Consider the following 10,228-nt stretch of genomic DNA (forward strand, 5'->3'; position numbering starts at 1 on the left):
TGCCTCACACAGAGAACCCCTCTGCCATGTCCAGGAGGGTGGTGGCTGCTGCTGGGTGCTCCGTGGCCAGGAGAAACCCTTTGGTGAGCAGTGACAGAGGAACCTGCACGGGTGCAGAGGAGGTTCAGGTTGGAAATCAGGGGAAATTCCTTCCCCCAAAGGGTCTGTCCAGCGCTGGCACCGCTGCCCAGGCCAGTGGTGAGTCCCCATCCCTGGGGGGATTTAAAGCTGTGTGGATGTGGCACTTGGGGACACGGGCCAGTGGTGGCTTTGCAGTGCTGGGGGAATGGTTGGGCTGGATGGAATCAGAGGGCTTTCCCAATCCAAACAATTCAGTCACTCTGTGCTTCCACGGATGTGGTCCCTGACATCCCTCCCTGAGTAATCCCTGCCCAGAGTGTGGTACACTGTGCTTGCAGAGAGCACCACGTGTCTGCAGTGACCACAGAGCTGCCTCACCCCGCTTTCCAAAAACTCCTGCAGTGTGACGTGGCTTTTCCATCCTCCCCTGACACCCCCAGAGCAGAGGGGCATGGGGGGGTGGGAAAGACACCAGCTTCCCCCTGGCTTAGGGCTGTCAGAGACTTCCATTTCCCCGGGATTGTACAGGACCATCCTGCCGGGGCGCTGGGGACACGCGCAGGGGCCACACGGGCTCTGTCACAGCGCTGCCGGGGACACGGGGCTGTGACGGGGCGCAGGGACAGGCCGTGGGCCGGGTGGAGCTGCGGGCAGCGAGCACTCCCTGCCGCGGTGCCGGAGATTCCCAGCGGTGCGCAGCCTTCCCGGGAGCCCGACCTCGGGCAGCGCCGAGAGGCCGCTCTCCCCGCGGGGCATCCCTGGGATTAACCCCTGTGATGGGATCAGCAGCCCCAGGGCAGGAGCCAGCGCCTCGCCGTCGGTGGCCTCGCCTTCCTCGCCCTCCTCCTCCTCCTCCCTGCGTGCGCTCCCTGCGCAGGCATCGCCCCGGCGAGACCCCGAGCTGTGAACGCGGGGTTGAGTCGGGGGCAGAGCTGCCGGCGCACCTTTCATCTCTCGCTGTGTTTGCACATCGATGAGCAGGGAGCAACCTCAGCCTGTGGCTGCAGAGACGGTCACGGGAGCGTGGAATTGCTTGGGTGGGAAAAGACCCTTTCACTCTCTCCAACGCCCCGACAGGAGGGGACAGCCAGGCGGGGTGGGGCTCTGCTCCCAGGGAACAGGGGCAGGACAAAGGAAACGGCCTGAAGCTGTGCTAAGGGAAGTTCAGGTTGGGTATTAGGGAAAATTTCTTCCCCTGAAAAGTTGCCCAGCTGTGGCACAGCTGCCCAGGGCAGTGGTGAAGTCCCCGTTCCTGGAGAGATTTAAAAGCCATGTGGATGTGGCACCTGGGGACGTGGGTCAGTGGTGGCCCTGGCTGTGCTGGGTGCGCATTTGGACTCGTTGATCTTAAAAGTCCTCTCCAGCCTCGGTGATGCTGTGGCTCTGTGGTAAGCTCAGTGATGGGTGGTTTGAGGACAAACCATCAAATGCAGAGAACATTTGGGCAGCAGCTGCAGTCTGGGTCCCTAGTACCAGGCAGGCAGGGACTGGATGGACCTGGTTCAGCTGGAAGATGTGCCAGAAACATTTCCCCCTTCAGAAATGCTGGAACTGGGACCACGGGAGGGGCATCCCATCCTTGGAGAAACCCAGCCTTCTCCTGGACACAGCCCTGAACAACCTGATGTAACTTCAAAGTTACCCCTGCTTGGAGACAGAGGTTGGAGCAGGGACCTCCTGGGGTGCCATCCAGCCAGAATCACCCCGTGACTGCGTGCTCTGGGGCGGATGGCAAGTCACCATCAGAAATCCTGGCTCTACCTCTGGGATCTTATTGCTTTTTTACGTCAGAGCCGTGCTATTTCATGCTGTATTATCAGGTCAGTCAAAACACTTCTCCAAACTATAAGTCTATATAATTGCCAGCTACACTCACTTCCTTGGCCCCTGCTGCTTTCCATTGCCTCGGGTTTTCAGTCACGCAGAGTATCCCCTTCCACCTCGATGTGCGCGGAGCCCCCGTCCCCTGGGGAAGCCAACACCTCCTGGCTGTGTTTGCTGGGGTCCCGCTCCCGCAGGAGCAGCCGGGAGAGCCGGCGCTGGTGACGGGCACTGCTCAGCTCGGGGTGTCACTGCATCGCCGCGGCTCTGCCCCGGGGAAATGCAGCCACACAAAAGAGGGTGCGGTGCTGCTCCAAATGTCCCCTGTGGAGCCCACAGCTCTGGAGGCGGTCTGAATTTTTAGGCATCTCCCAATGAATTGGGATGTATGTTCTCATGTCACCTTCCCCCAGTCAAAGGGAGGGATTTCTCCCCAAGAGGAGAGGATTTCCCTTAAAATCTCTCCATGGAGACCCCCGTACTGTGCTGAGCGAACGTTTCCCCTGCATCCACTCTCCTCTGCACATCCTTTTCTTTTTGGGGGATGAGAAATGGAGAAACCAGAGGATTGTCCGTGCTGCAGGGCTCACAGGCTGTTCTCGTGCCACCACAGACCTGTCTCCTCTCCAGACTAAACAGTCCTAATATTTCCTGTCTCTTCTCACATAGAAATGTGTCTGTAATCACTCTTTTCTCCTGTTCCTTCACCTTTTTGGATGCAGGAGCAGCTCAGGATGTACCTAATCTGGCAGGTTGTCCAGGCCCTGCTGGGGAAATGGGATCGCATTTCTCTGTCTCCAGCTTTGTCAAAGCTTGACACCCCCAGAATCAGGAAACAAAGAAATCCCTGCAGAGAGAAGCTTTGCCAGCGAGTCAGGACTATCCAGACACTGGAAAAAGCCCCTGGCTTCCTGGAAGACGGGTGCTGAGAAAGGGGTGATGAGAAAAGCAGGAAACCCTTGGAGATGGCAGCTGGAGCCAGAGGAGGGATGGGGGAAACGTGAGCGGCATGGCACCAGCGCAGCCCCAGAGGCCCTTTCCTCCAGCAGCATGCCTGGCCTTTGCCCATTCCCAAACAGGGGCTTTCCAGAGGGGAGGTGGGACAGAGCCATGGCACAAAGGAGCTGGTGGATTGTCCCCAGGCTCTGCTGCTCCACGGGATGAGGGAGATCCACTTTTGCTGCCTCTGTCTGACCGCCTGGGTGGTTTTTCTTGCTCCCCTGTTTCTTGGCCATGGAAGTGTGTGGCTCCAGCAGAGATCCCGGTTTGTACAGGCTGCATAAATCCAAAGGAAAGTGCTTACAAGCCCTTCTCACCAGTGCTGCCAAAAGACCATGATTCAGCGCTACTTTTTTGGGTAGAAATTAATTAGTTCGGGCCCATCACAATTATCTAACTCAAGGAGCACGACAATAACCCACTGTCCAATGGCCCTTCATGGCCATTTAGCACCATCTGGGTCGTCTGATCAGGGGCTTTGCAAGCACTTGAAAATGAAGTAAGAAGGATTGCTTGGCCCAGACACCTCCTTTTGCCTTCCAGCTGCACGGACAGTGCAAGTAATCCTGATGGGCCCACTAGACACAGGGAGAGGGACTGCAGAGCAAACATCAGCCCAGCTCCTCCGAGGCTGGTGTCCCCAAGTGGAAGGTGGTGGCCCTGAAGGACCAGGGAAAAAGGGCTTGGCCACCTGTGTTGCACCCCGGACCCGCTCCTCTTCCAGCTGTAGGGGCTGAGTTGGAGTGGGTGAGGACCGACAGCTTCCCCAGCCCCAGACAGGCACACACACGCCTGTGGAACAGAGCCCCACTCAGGGCTAAACTCCAGGATAACCTCAGCAATCCAGCCTCCAGGCAAGGGGAACCACAAGGTATTAATCCCACAGGTCCAAAGAGGGACAGACAGGCAGGTCTCCAAGAAAACTTTCTAGATGGGAAATGTAGGCAAGTGTCCCCCCAGCAGCACCTGCAGTGCCAGTGTCCATCCAAACAGGCCGGATCTGGGGGGTTTAAATTTTTTTTTACCTCACCTGTCTCTACATCCGTTTTCGGCTTGGTGCTGAGTGCTGCGGGCTGCAGTTTTCCCAGGAAAACTTGGGAGAGGGGAGTTTTGCTCACTGAGGGCTGCCTGAGGCAGAAGTTTGCAAGCAGGATTTGGCAGGGGGCTGCAGAGGGACCCACGGGGGCTCCTCCAAACCCCGTCAGGCTTCCGGCTCCTGTTCTGCGGCAGGAAGATCGCCACTGAAAAATGAATGGAAATATGGATCCCCTTCCAAGCTGCTTTTAGCCCGTCCCGAGAAGTTACACAGACACCGGTGCGGGCTCCCGATCCTCCCAAATGGAGAGAAGGAATCTGGAATGGCCTGGACAGGCACAGCGGAGAGCTGCACATTGTCCTTCCCTCGGTGACCTTCCCTGGAAGTCGGGAAGATCCAGTTCCACTGGGGGTGGAGGCTTTCAGTCCGTGCCCACGGCTGCATCGCTCCGGGGTGCGCCTCTCAGCCGTCACCTCCTGGGCCAAGAGGCTTCCAGGGAAAACTGCAAATTGCTTTGCTGCCTTCCCAGGATGGATTATTGGCCTTTGGAGCTGAATGTCAGTCGCCAAAAGGAGTAAAGGAAGGTCGATTAGAGATGAATGTAATTTGGCCCTTCATCTAAGCAGCCCCCGGCCTGTGATAGACACCCGAAATTCCCAGGACAAACTCCCCAGATGGTGCTGACCTACTGATAAGCAAGAGATCACAGGACTGGTGTGGGATTTCTGGATCAGCCTCACCAAATGCTGGCCCGAGCTGACCAAGAGGCATTTGGTACCTTTGGGAACCTCTTTCCCTGCAGGTCCGATGTAAATTGGGACACGCTGGTATCCGAGTTCTGTCCTTCAGGCTAGCAAGGCCACGATTAACCCTGATTCATCCAAAAGGATTTCGAGGAAGGTTTTGCCTTTGAAATGGCAATTTAACCCTTTCCAGTCGGTCATTTCCTCTGTGAGATCATTCTCCCGTGACACAAAAGCTGAGTTTTCCCTCTCTCCCTTGGCCAGGCCCCACATGGGCAGGTTGGGATGGGGATGTCTGGGTTGCCTTGGCTGCTGGCTCACCCCCAGGGACTTGGTGTCTCCTTGGATGAACAGATGATGGGCTGCACGTGGAGCAGTGGTGAGAGGTGGGACAGCCAGCCATAGCTCAGCTCTGGCTCCCTGCTTTTCCCTTTGGAGATTCCAGCTGGAGAGCAGCCTGATCCCTGCACGGGGCTCCAAGGCAAGCTTTGGGTGACGCTCTCCCCAAGCCTGGGGGTCCCTGTTCGTGGTGGGGGTGGTCCCTCATCCCCCTGGAGCTCTGCCCCCCCAGGGAGCAGCCGTGCTCCCCACACCTGGTCTGGGGAGGAGGGATAACGTCATCCGCAGCTCCTTGGCACAGAAGGGGTTGCAAATTCCCAGCCAGCGGGCCAGAGGAGAGGCCAGCTGGGGGAAAAGTCCTGGGGGAGCCCATAGCCAAGTCTCCCAGCTGGGAATTGGTGGGGAGGGCTCAGGCTCCGCTCCTCGCAGGGCCTGCAGTTTTGTTCCTTTTCCTCAAGGTACGGGGAGGGAGGAGGAATCTCTCGCAAGCAAAAATCCCTGGGATTTTCTTCTTCAAACATCGTGGTTAGGGATGATGCTGTGGGGGATGTCTGTGGAAGACCTGTGGGAAACGACATCCTGGTGATCCTACGAGATGGCCTCTGAGCACGCTTCTCTCCCGTATCCTCCTCCTTTTTCCCCTCTCCTTGTTTGTTTCAGGTTTAGACATCCTGGAGCTTCTTGAGAGGCTCAACAGAGCGAGTGCGGGGCCGCGCTTTCGCCGCTGGAGCTGCGGTGACATCCCCGGACGATCCCTGTTACCTCGGGCCTTGGCACTGAGCCACACCCTCTGCGGATCCCCGGGGACATCCTGAGCACCGGGATGTCCCTGGACCCCCCAGCAGCCACGGGTCTCCAAACTGCGGGGACCAGTTCCCAGGCACGTCCCTGTCACCGGGGACCACACGATGGTCCCTCGGCTCAGCCCTGCCGCCCTGAGTTCCAGCTGCCCCTTGTGCTGCGGGGCAGGGTGACAGCCCAGCAGCGGCCGTGGGGCTGGCAGGGCAGGGTGACACCCCGGCGGCCGTGGGGCTGGCAGGGCGGGGTGACACCCCGGCGGCCGTAGCGCTGACCAGCCCCTGCAGCCCTGGTGGAGCAGCCGGTAGCCGGCAACCTGCGCCAGGACCAGAAGCCGGTTCCATACAGTCAGGGAATATAATAAAATTAAAGCTCATTAAGCACTTAGAAAAGGGTTTGCATTGAGGGGGAGTGGGCGGGGGGGCCGGGGGGCTGTGCATCTCAATACTGGGCTATTTAGAAGGGAGAATTTATTAACGGGGGGGGGTTGGTTTTTATGGCAATAGATTTATTCCACCTGGGCTAAGAAATACATTCCACATCTGCCGAGCCGTGTAACCAGACTCTAATTAAAATCGTGTGCCAAGCGAGGGCCTGGCTGTAAAGCACAAAGCTGGCTTTTAGAGCGGCTGGGAAGCGCGGCCAGGCGGCCCGGGGGCGGCGGTGGCCGGCAGGACGGGCACGGGGCTGGCGGCGGCGCTGGGCCACCGCTCACCGTCCCCACGCCGGGGTACGAGGGGTGCCGGAGGGGGGATTCCCCGTGTCGGCAGGCACCCCGGGACACAGTGACACCCTCGGGGACAGGGTGATGTCCCTGGGTGCGCTGTGACCCCGAGGACGAGGAGGTGGCCGAGCGCAGCGATGGCGACACCCACGCGTGGGACAGACCACGCGATGGCTGATGTCCACGCAGCGGCAGTGCACGGGGATTGGTGACATCCACGCGTGTAGGGACAGCGTGACACCGCCGTGCGTCCGCAGTGACAACAGCGAGAGGGTGACATGCCCCTTTCCCCAGCGGTCGCACTTCATGGGGACGGGGTGACACCCACGCACCTGTGAGGAGCAGGGGATGGGGTGGCACCGCTGCCCTGTGACACGGGACAGGGTGACTGACGGCCGCAGCGACGCTCACACACCGCAGAGTGACCGTGGGACGGGCGCTGCCCACGCACGGGCGGTGCCGGCGGCAGGGTGACAGACGGTGCCACACCGGCGACAGCCGTGTCCCCGCGGCTGCAGGGACGGGGCTGCAAGGGCGCCCTGTGGGCCCCGCCGGGGACACCCGCGCTGGGGTTTTACAGCCCCGCGGGTCGGGCCCAGAACGTCCCGAACAAACAGCGGCTGTGTCTGGGTTTAACAGCCCGGCCCTCAGACAGCGGCAACAGCGCCAGTTCTGATGGAGAAACTAATGAAACCTTCGAAATAGTTTGTACGGGAGTAGTGAAGTGAGAAAAAAACCCCAGAGCACTTGCTGCCAAGGAAAATACACTTACCTAGTAAAGCATGAGTAATAAGTGGCGTTTTTTACAGTGTGAAGATATAACTTTTCATGAAAATACCAAATAAGGCTCCGTGCGAAAAGTGGCCGGCCTTTCTAGTTGCTTTTTTTCTTTCCTTCTCTTTCTTCCCTTTCTTTTGGTTCTCGAGGCACACGTGTGTTTTCCCCAGTGCCCCTTTTGCAGGAGCCTGTTTACGGGGCCGCCTTCCCGCCGCCCCCGGCGAGGCCCGGCTCGGGTTCCGTCGCCCTGCGATGAAATGAGAAGGGAATGGAAAAACAGGAGCTGCTGTTCCGCGAGACTTTCTATTTTTAAAAGGTTAAAAATATCTATTTTCAGACACCAGCCCAGGAAGCGCTGGGGTGAAGCGACGCGGCGGGACGGGAGGAGTAAACAACGCCGGGACGTGCCGGGCGGCTCGGGAGCCGCGGCTCCGGGGATGCTCCTGGGGACAGGGACAGCGAGGGACAGCCAGCCGGGCATGTGGCCGCAGGGAGAGGAGGGATTGCGTAAGGCTGCAGGGCTCCGTGCCCGGGGGATGCTCAGCCCCAAGGGAAGGAGGTCCACATCCAGAGGGATGCCCGGCCCCAAGGTGGGATGCTCAGCTCCTGCGGCGGCTGCTCAGCACCCAGGCAGGATGGTTTATCTTCCCCAGCGTCACAGCCCTGCTGCCCCCGTGGGATGGGATGCTTGGCTACCGCACATGGATCCCACCGCAGGAGTGGGATGCGGTACCCACTGTGGGAGGAAGGACGTGGAAAAGCCATGTCCAAAATCCCACGGGTGCTTTTCCACCCTTGGTGTTGCAGCTCCGCTCCCTTCTCCTCTGTGCCCAGGCCGAAGTCGTGGTGATGCTCCCGGGCTGGCTCTGGCCGTGCCCTCGTGCTCATTCCCTTGGCTCCACCTGGGCAAGAGCACCCACAGCTCCTGTGCACCACATTCCCCAGACAGGGAGGGTCAGGCGCGCTCCAGGCTGGGGCGGAGGGGCTGGAATGCTGGAAAAGGTCCTGGGGGTGCCAGTGCCAGCGGCTGGACAGGAACCCAGGTGAGCCCAGGTGAGCAAGAGGCCCCTGGGCTGTGCTGGGCCACCTCCAGTGCTGGGGCAGCTCTGGGCCCCTCCTGACAACAGAGACCTGGAGGGGCTGGAGCGTGTCCAGGGAAGGGAATGGAGCTGGGAAAGGAGCTGAGCCTGGAGAAAAGGAGGCTCAGGGGGGGATCTTGTGGCTCTGCACAACTCCCTGACAGGAGGGGACAGCCGGGGGGGTCGGGCTGTGCTCCCAGGGAACAGGGACAGGAGGAGAGGGAACAGCCTCAGGCTGGGCCAGGGGAGGCTCAGCTTGGACATCAACAGGAATTTCCCCATGGAAAGGGTGCTCAGGCCTTGGCAGGGGCTGCCCAGGGAGGTTTGGAGTGCCCATCCCTGCAGGTGTCCAAGGTAGGCCTGGATGTGGCACTCACTGCTCTGGGCTGGTGACAAGGTGGGCATCAAGCACAGCTGGGACTCGATGGCCTTGGAGGAGTTTACCAACACACTGGACTCTGTGATTCCGTGATCCCTGTGCTGAGGCACGGCCCTGGCAGGTCCCGCTGCCCCTCGGAATGGCTGAGCTGAGTTTTGCTTCCTTATAAGGCCCTGCTGTTCCCTGCTCCGGTGTCTGCGGCCGGGCTGGCATCGCCTGTTGGGAGAGCAGAACAATTCCCAGCAGGCTGCCGGGACACCCTCCTGCCCAGCCCAGTTATCCTCCAGCAGTGCCAGGGGCGCTTCCCCGGATGCCTCCGGCTGCTCTCTCCCACTGCCCGGTGCCCGAGCGGGAAGAGCGGGACGGCCCCTTCTGAGCAGAGCCTGCCCTGTGGGAAGGAGGGTTGTAAATCAGCCCAGCTGTCTCCTGAACAAGGCATGGGGCTTTTGCATCCCTCAGAGCAGCACTTCCAGCCCCCTCCCAGGGGCTGCTGGCTCAGGAGCACCTTGTCCAGCCGGAGCCCAGAGCAGCAATAGCTCTAGCCTGGGGTGTCTGACAGTGCGACTCCCCAGTGCACCTGGAAAACAAGGATGAAGATTCCTCTGCCTGAAGTAAGGCTGTTAGGAAAGAAACACTATGAACTGCTCTCCATTGAATGAACCTCTCCCACTGCCTCTTCTGAGGGTGCAAATGTGGTGGCAAGGGAGATACAGGGGGAAGAGGAGAGCAGATCCCCCTGGGATTTGGATCTCCAGCCATAAATGACACATGCACAGGTAGAAAGACCTCTGCATCTCCAGGAGGAGCCTTTGGACCCTGAGCCCCACCAGTGCCACGTCCCGAGGCAGGAGATGTGCTCCATGTTCCCAGAGCTTGGCACAGGGACATTGTCCCCCCTCCAGCCCCTGGGTGCCAAAGGAGTGACCCCCACTCAGGCAGGAGCCTTCTCCCTTCTCTCCAGCCTCAATTCCTTGCTCCCAGGCCCCACCTGGGGACACTCCAGCCTCAGCCAAGGGGGCATGCAGGGACCTGAAGCCCCCCTGGGGCTGGCAGCCCATGGAGTGCGGGAGTGGGGAGTATGAGATCATGATTTTTGGAAGTGTGAAGTTCTCCCGGGTCCTGCTCCTGCAGACATTAGGTCATTTTCCTGAGGAAGTGCCGTATGACGTCGATCTGCTTACAGGAGTCGGGGTGGAGCCGGGAGCTCCAGCAAGACCACGGCAGAGGTGAGGAGCAGGAGCATCAGGACACCCCGTCCTGTCCCTCTGCCACAGCAATGACACTCCAGGGGTCCAAATTCAGTTCAAATCCTGGCATTTCGAGGTTTCAGATGCCCAAAAACACTCCGTTGAAAGCTTCCCCAGCCCTGGTTTTGACGGAAGGAATCTTCACCCACTTCACCAGGGAAATGTGTTTGACTTCCATGCAGTCAAATATTGCAACCCTTGGAAA

Source organism: Chamaea fasciata, unplaced genomic scaffold (genome assembly GCF_029207755.1).
Source record: "Chamaea fasciata isolate MVZ Bird 193981 ecotype frontalis unplaced genomic scaffold, bChaFas1.0.hap1 SCAF_2, whole genome shotgun sequence".
NCBI lineage: Eukaryota > Metazoa > Chordata > Aves > Passeriformes > Sylviidae > Chamaea > Chamaea fasciata.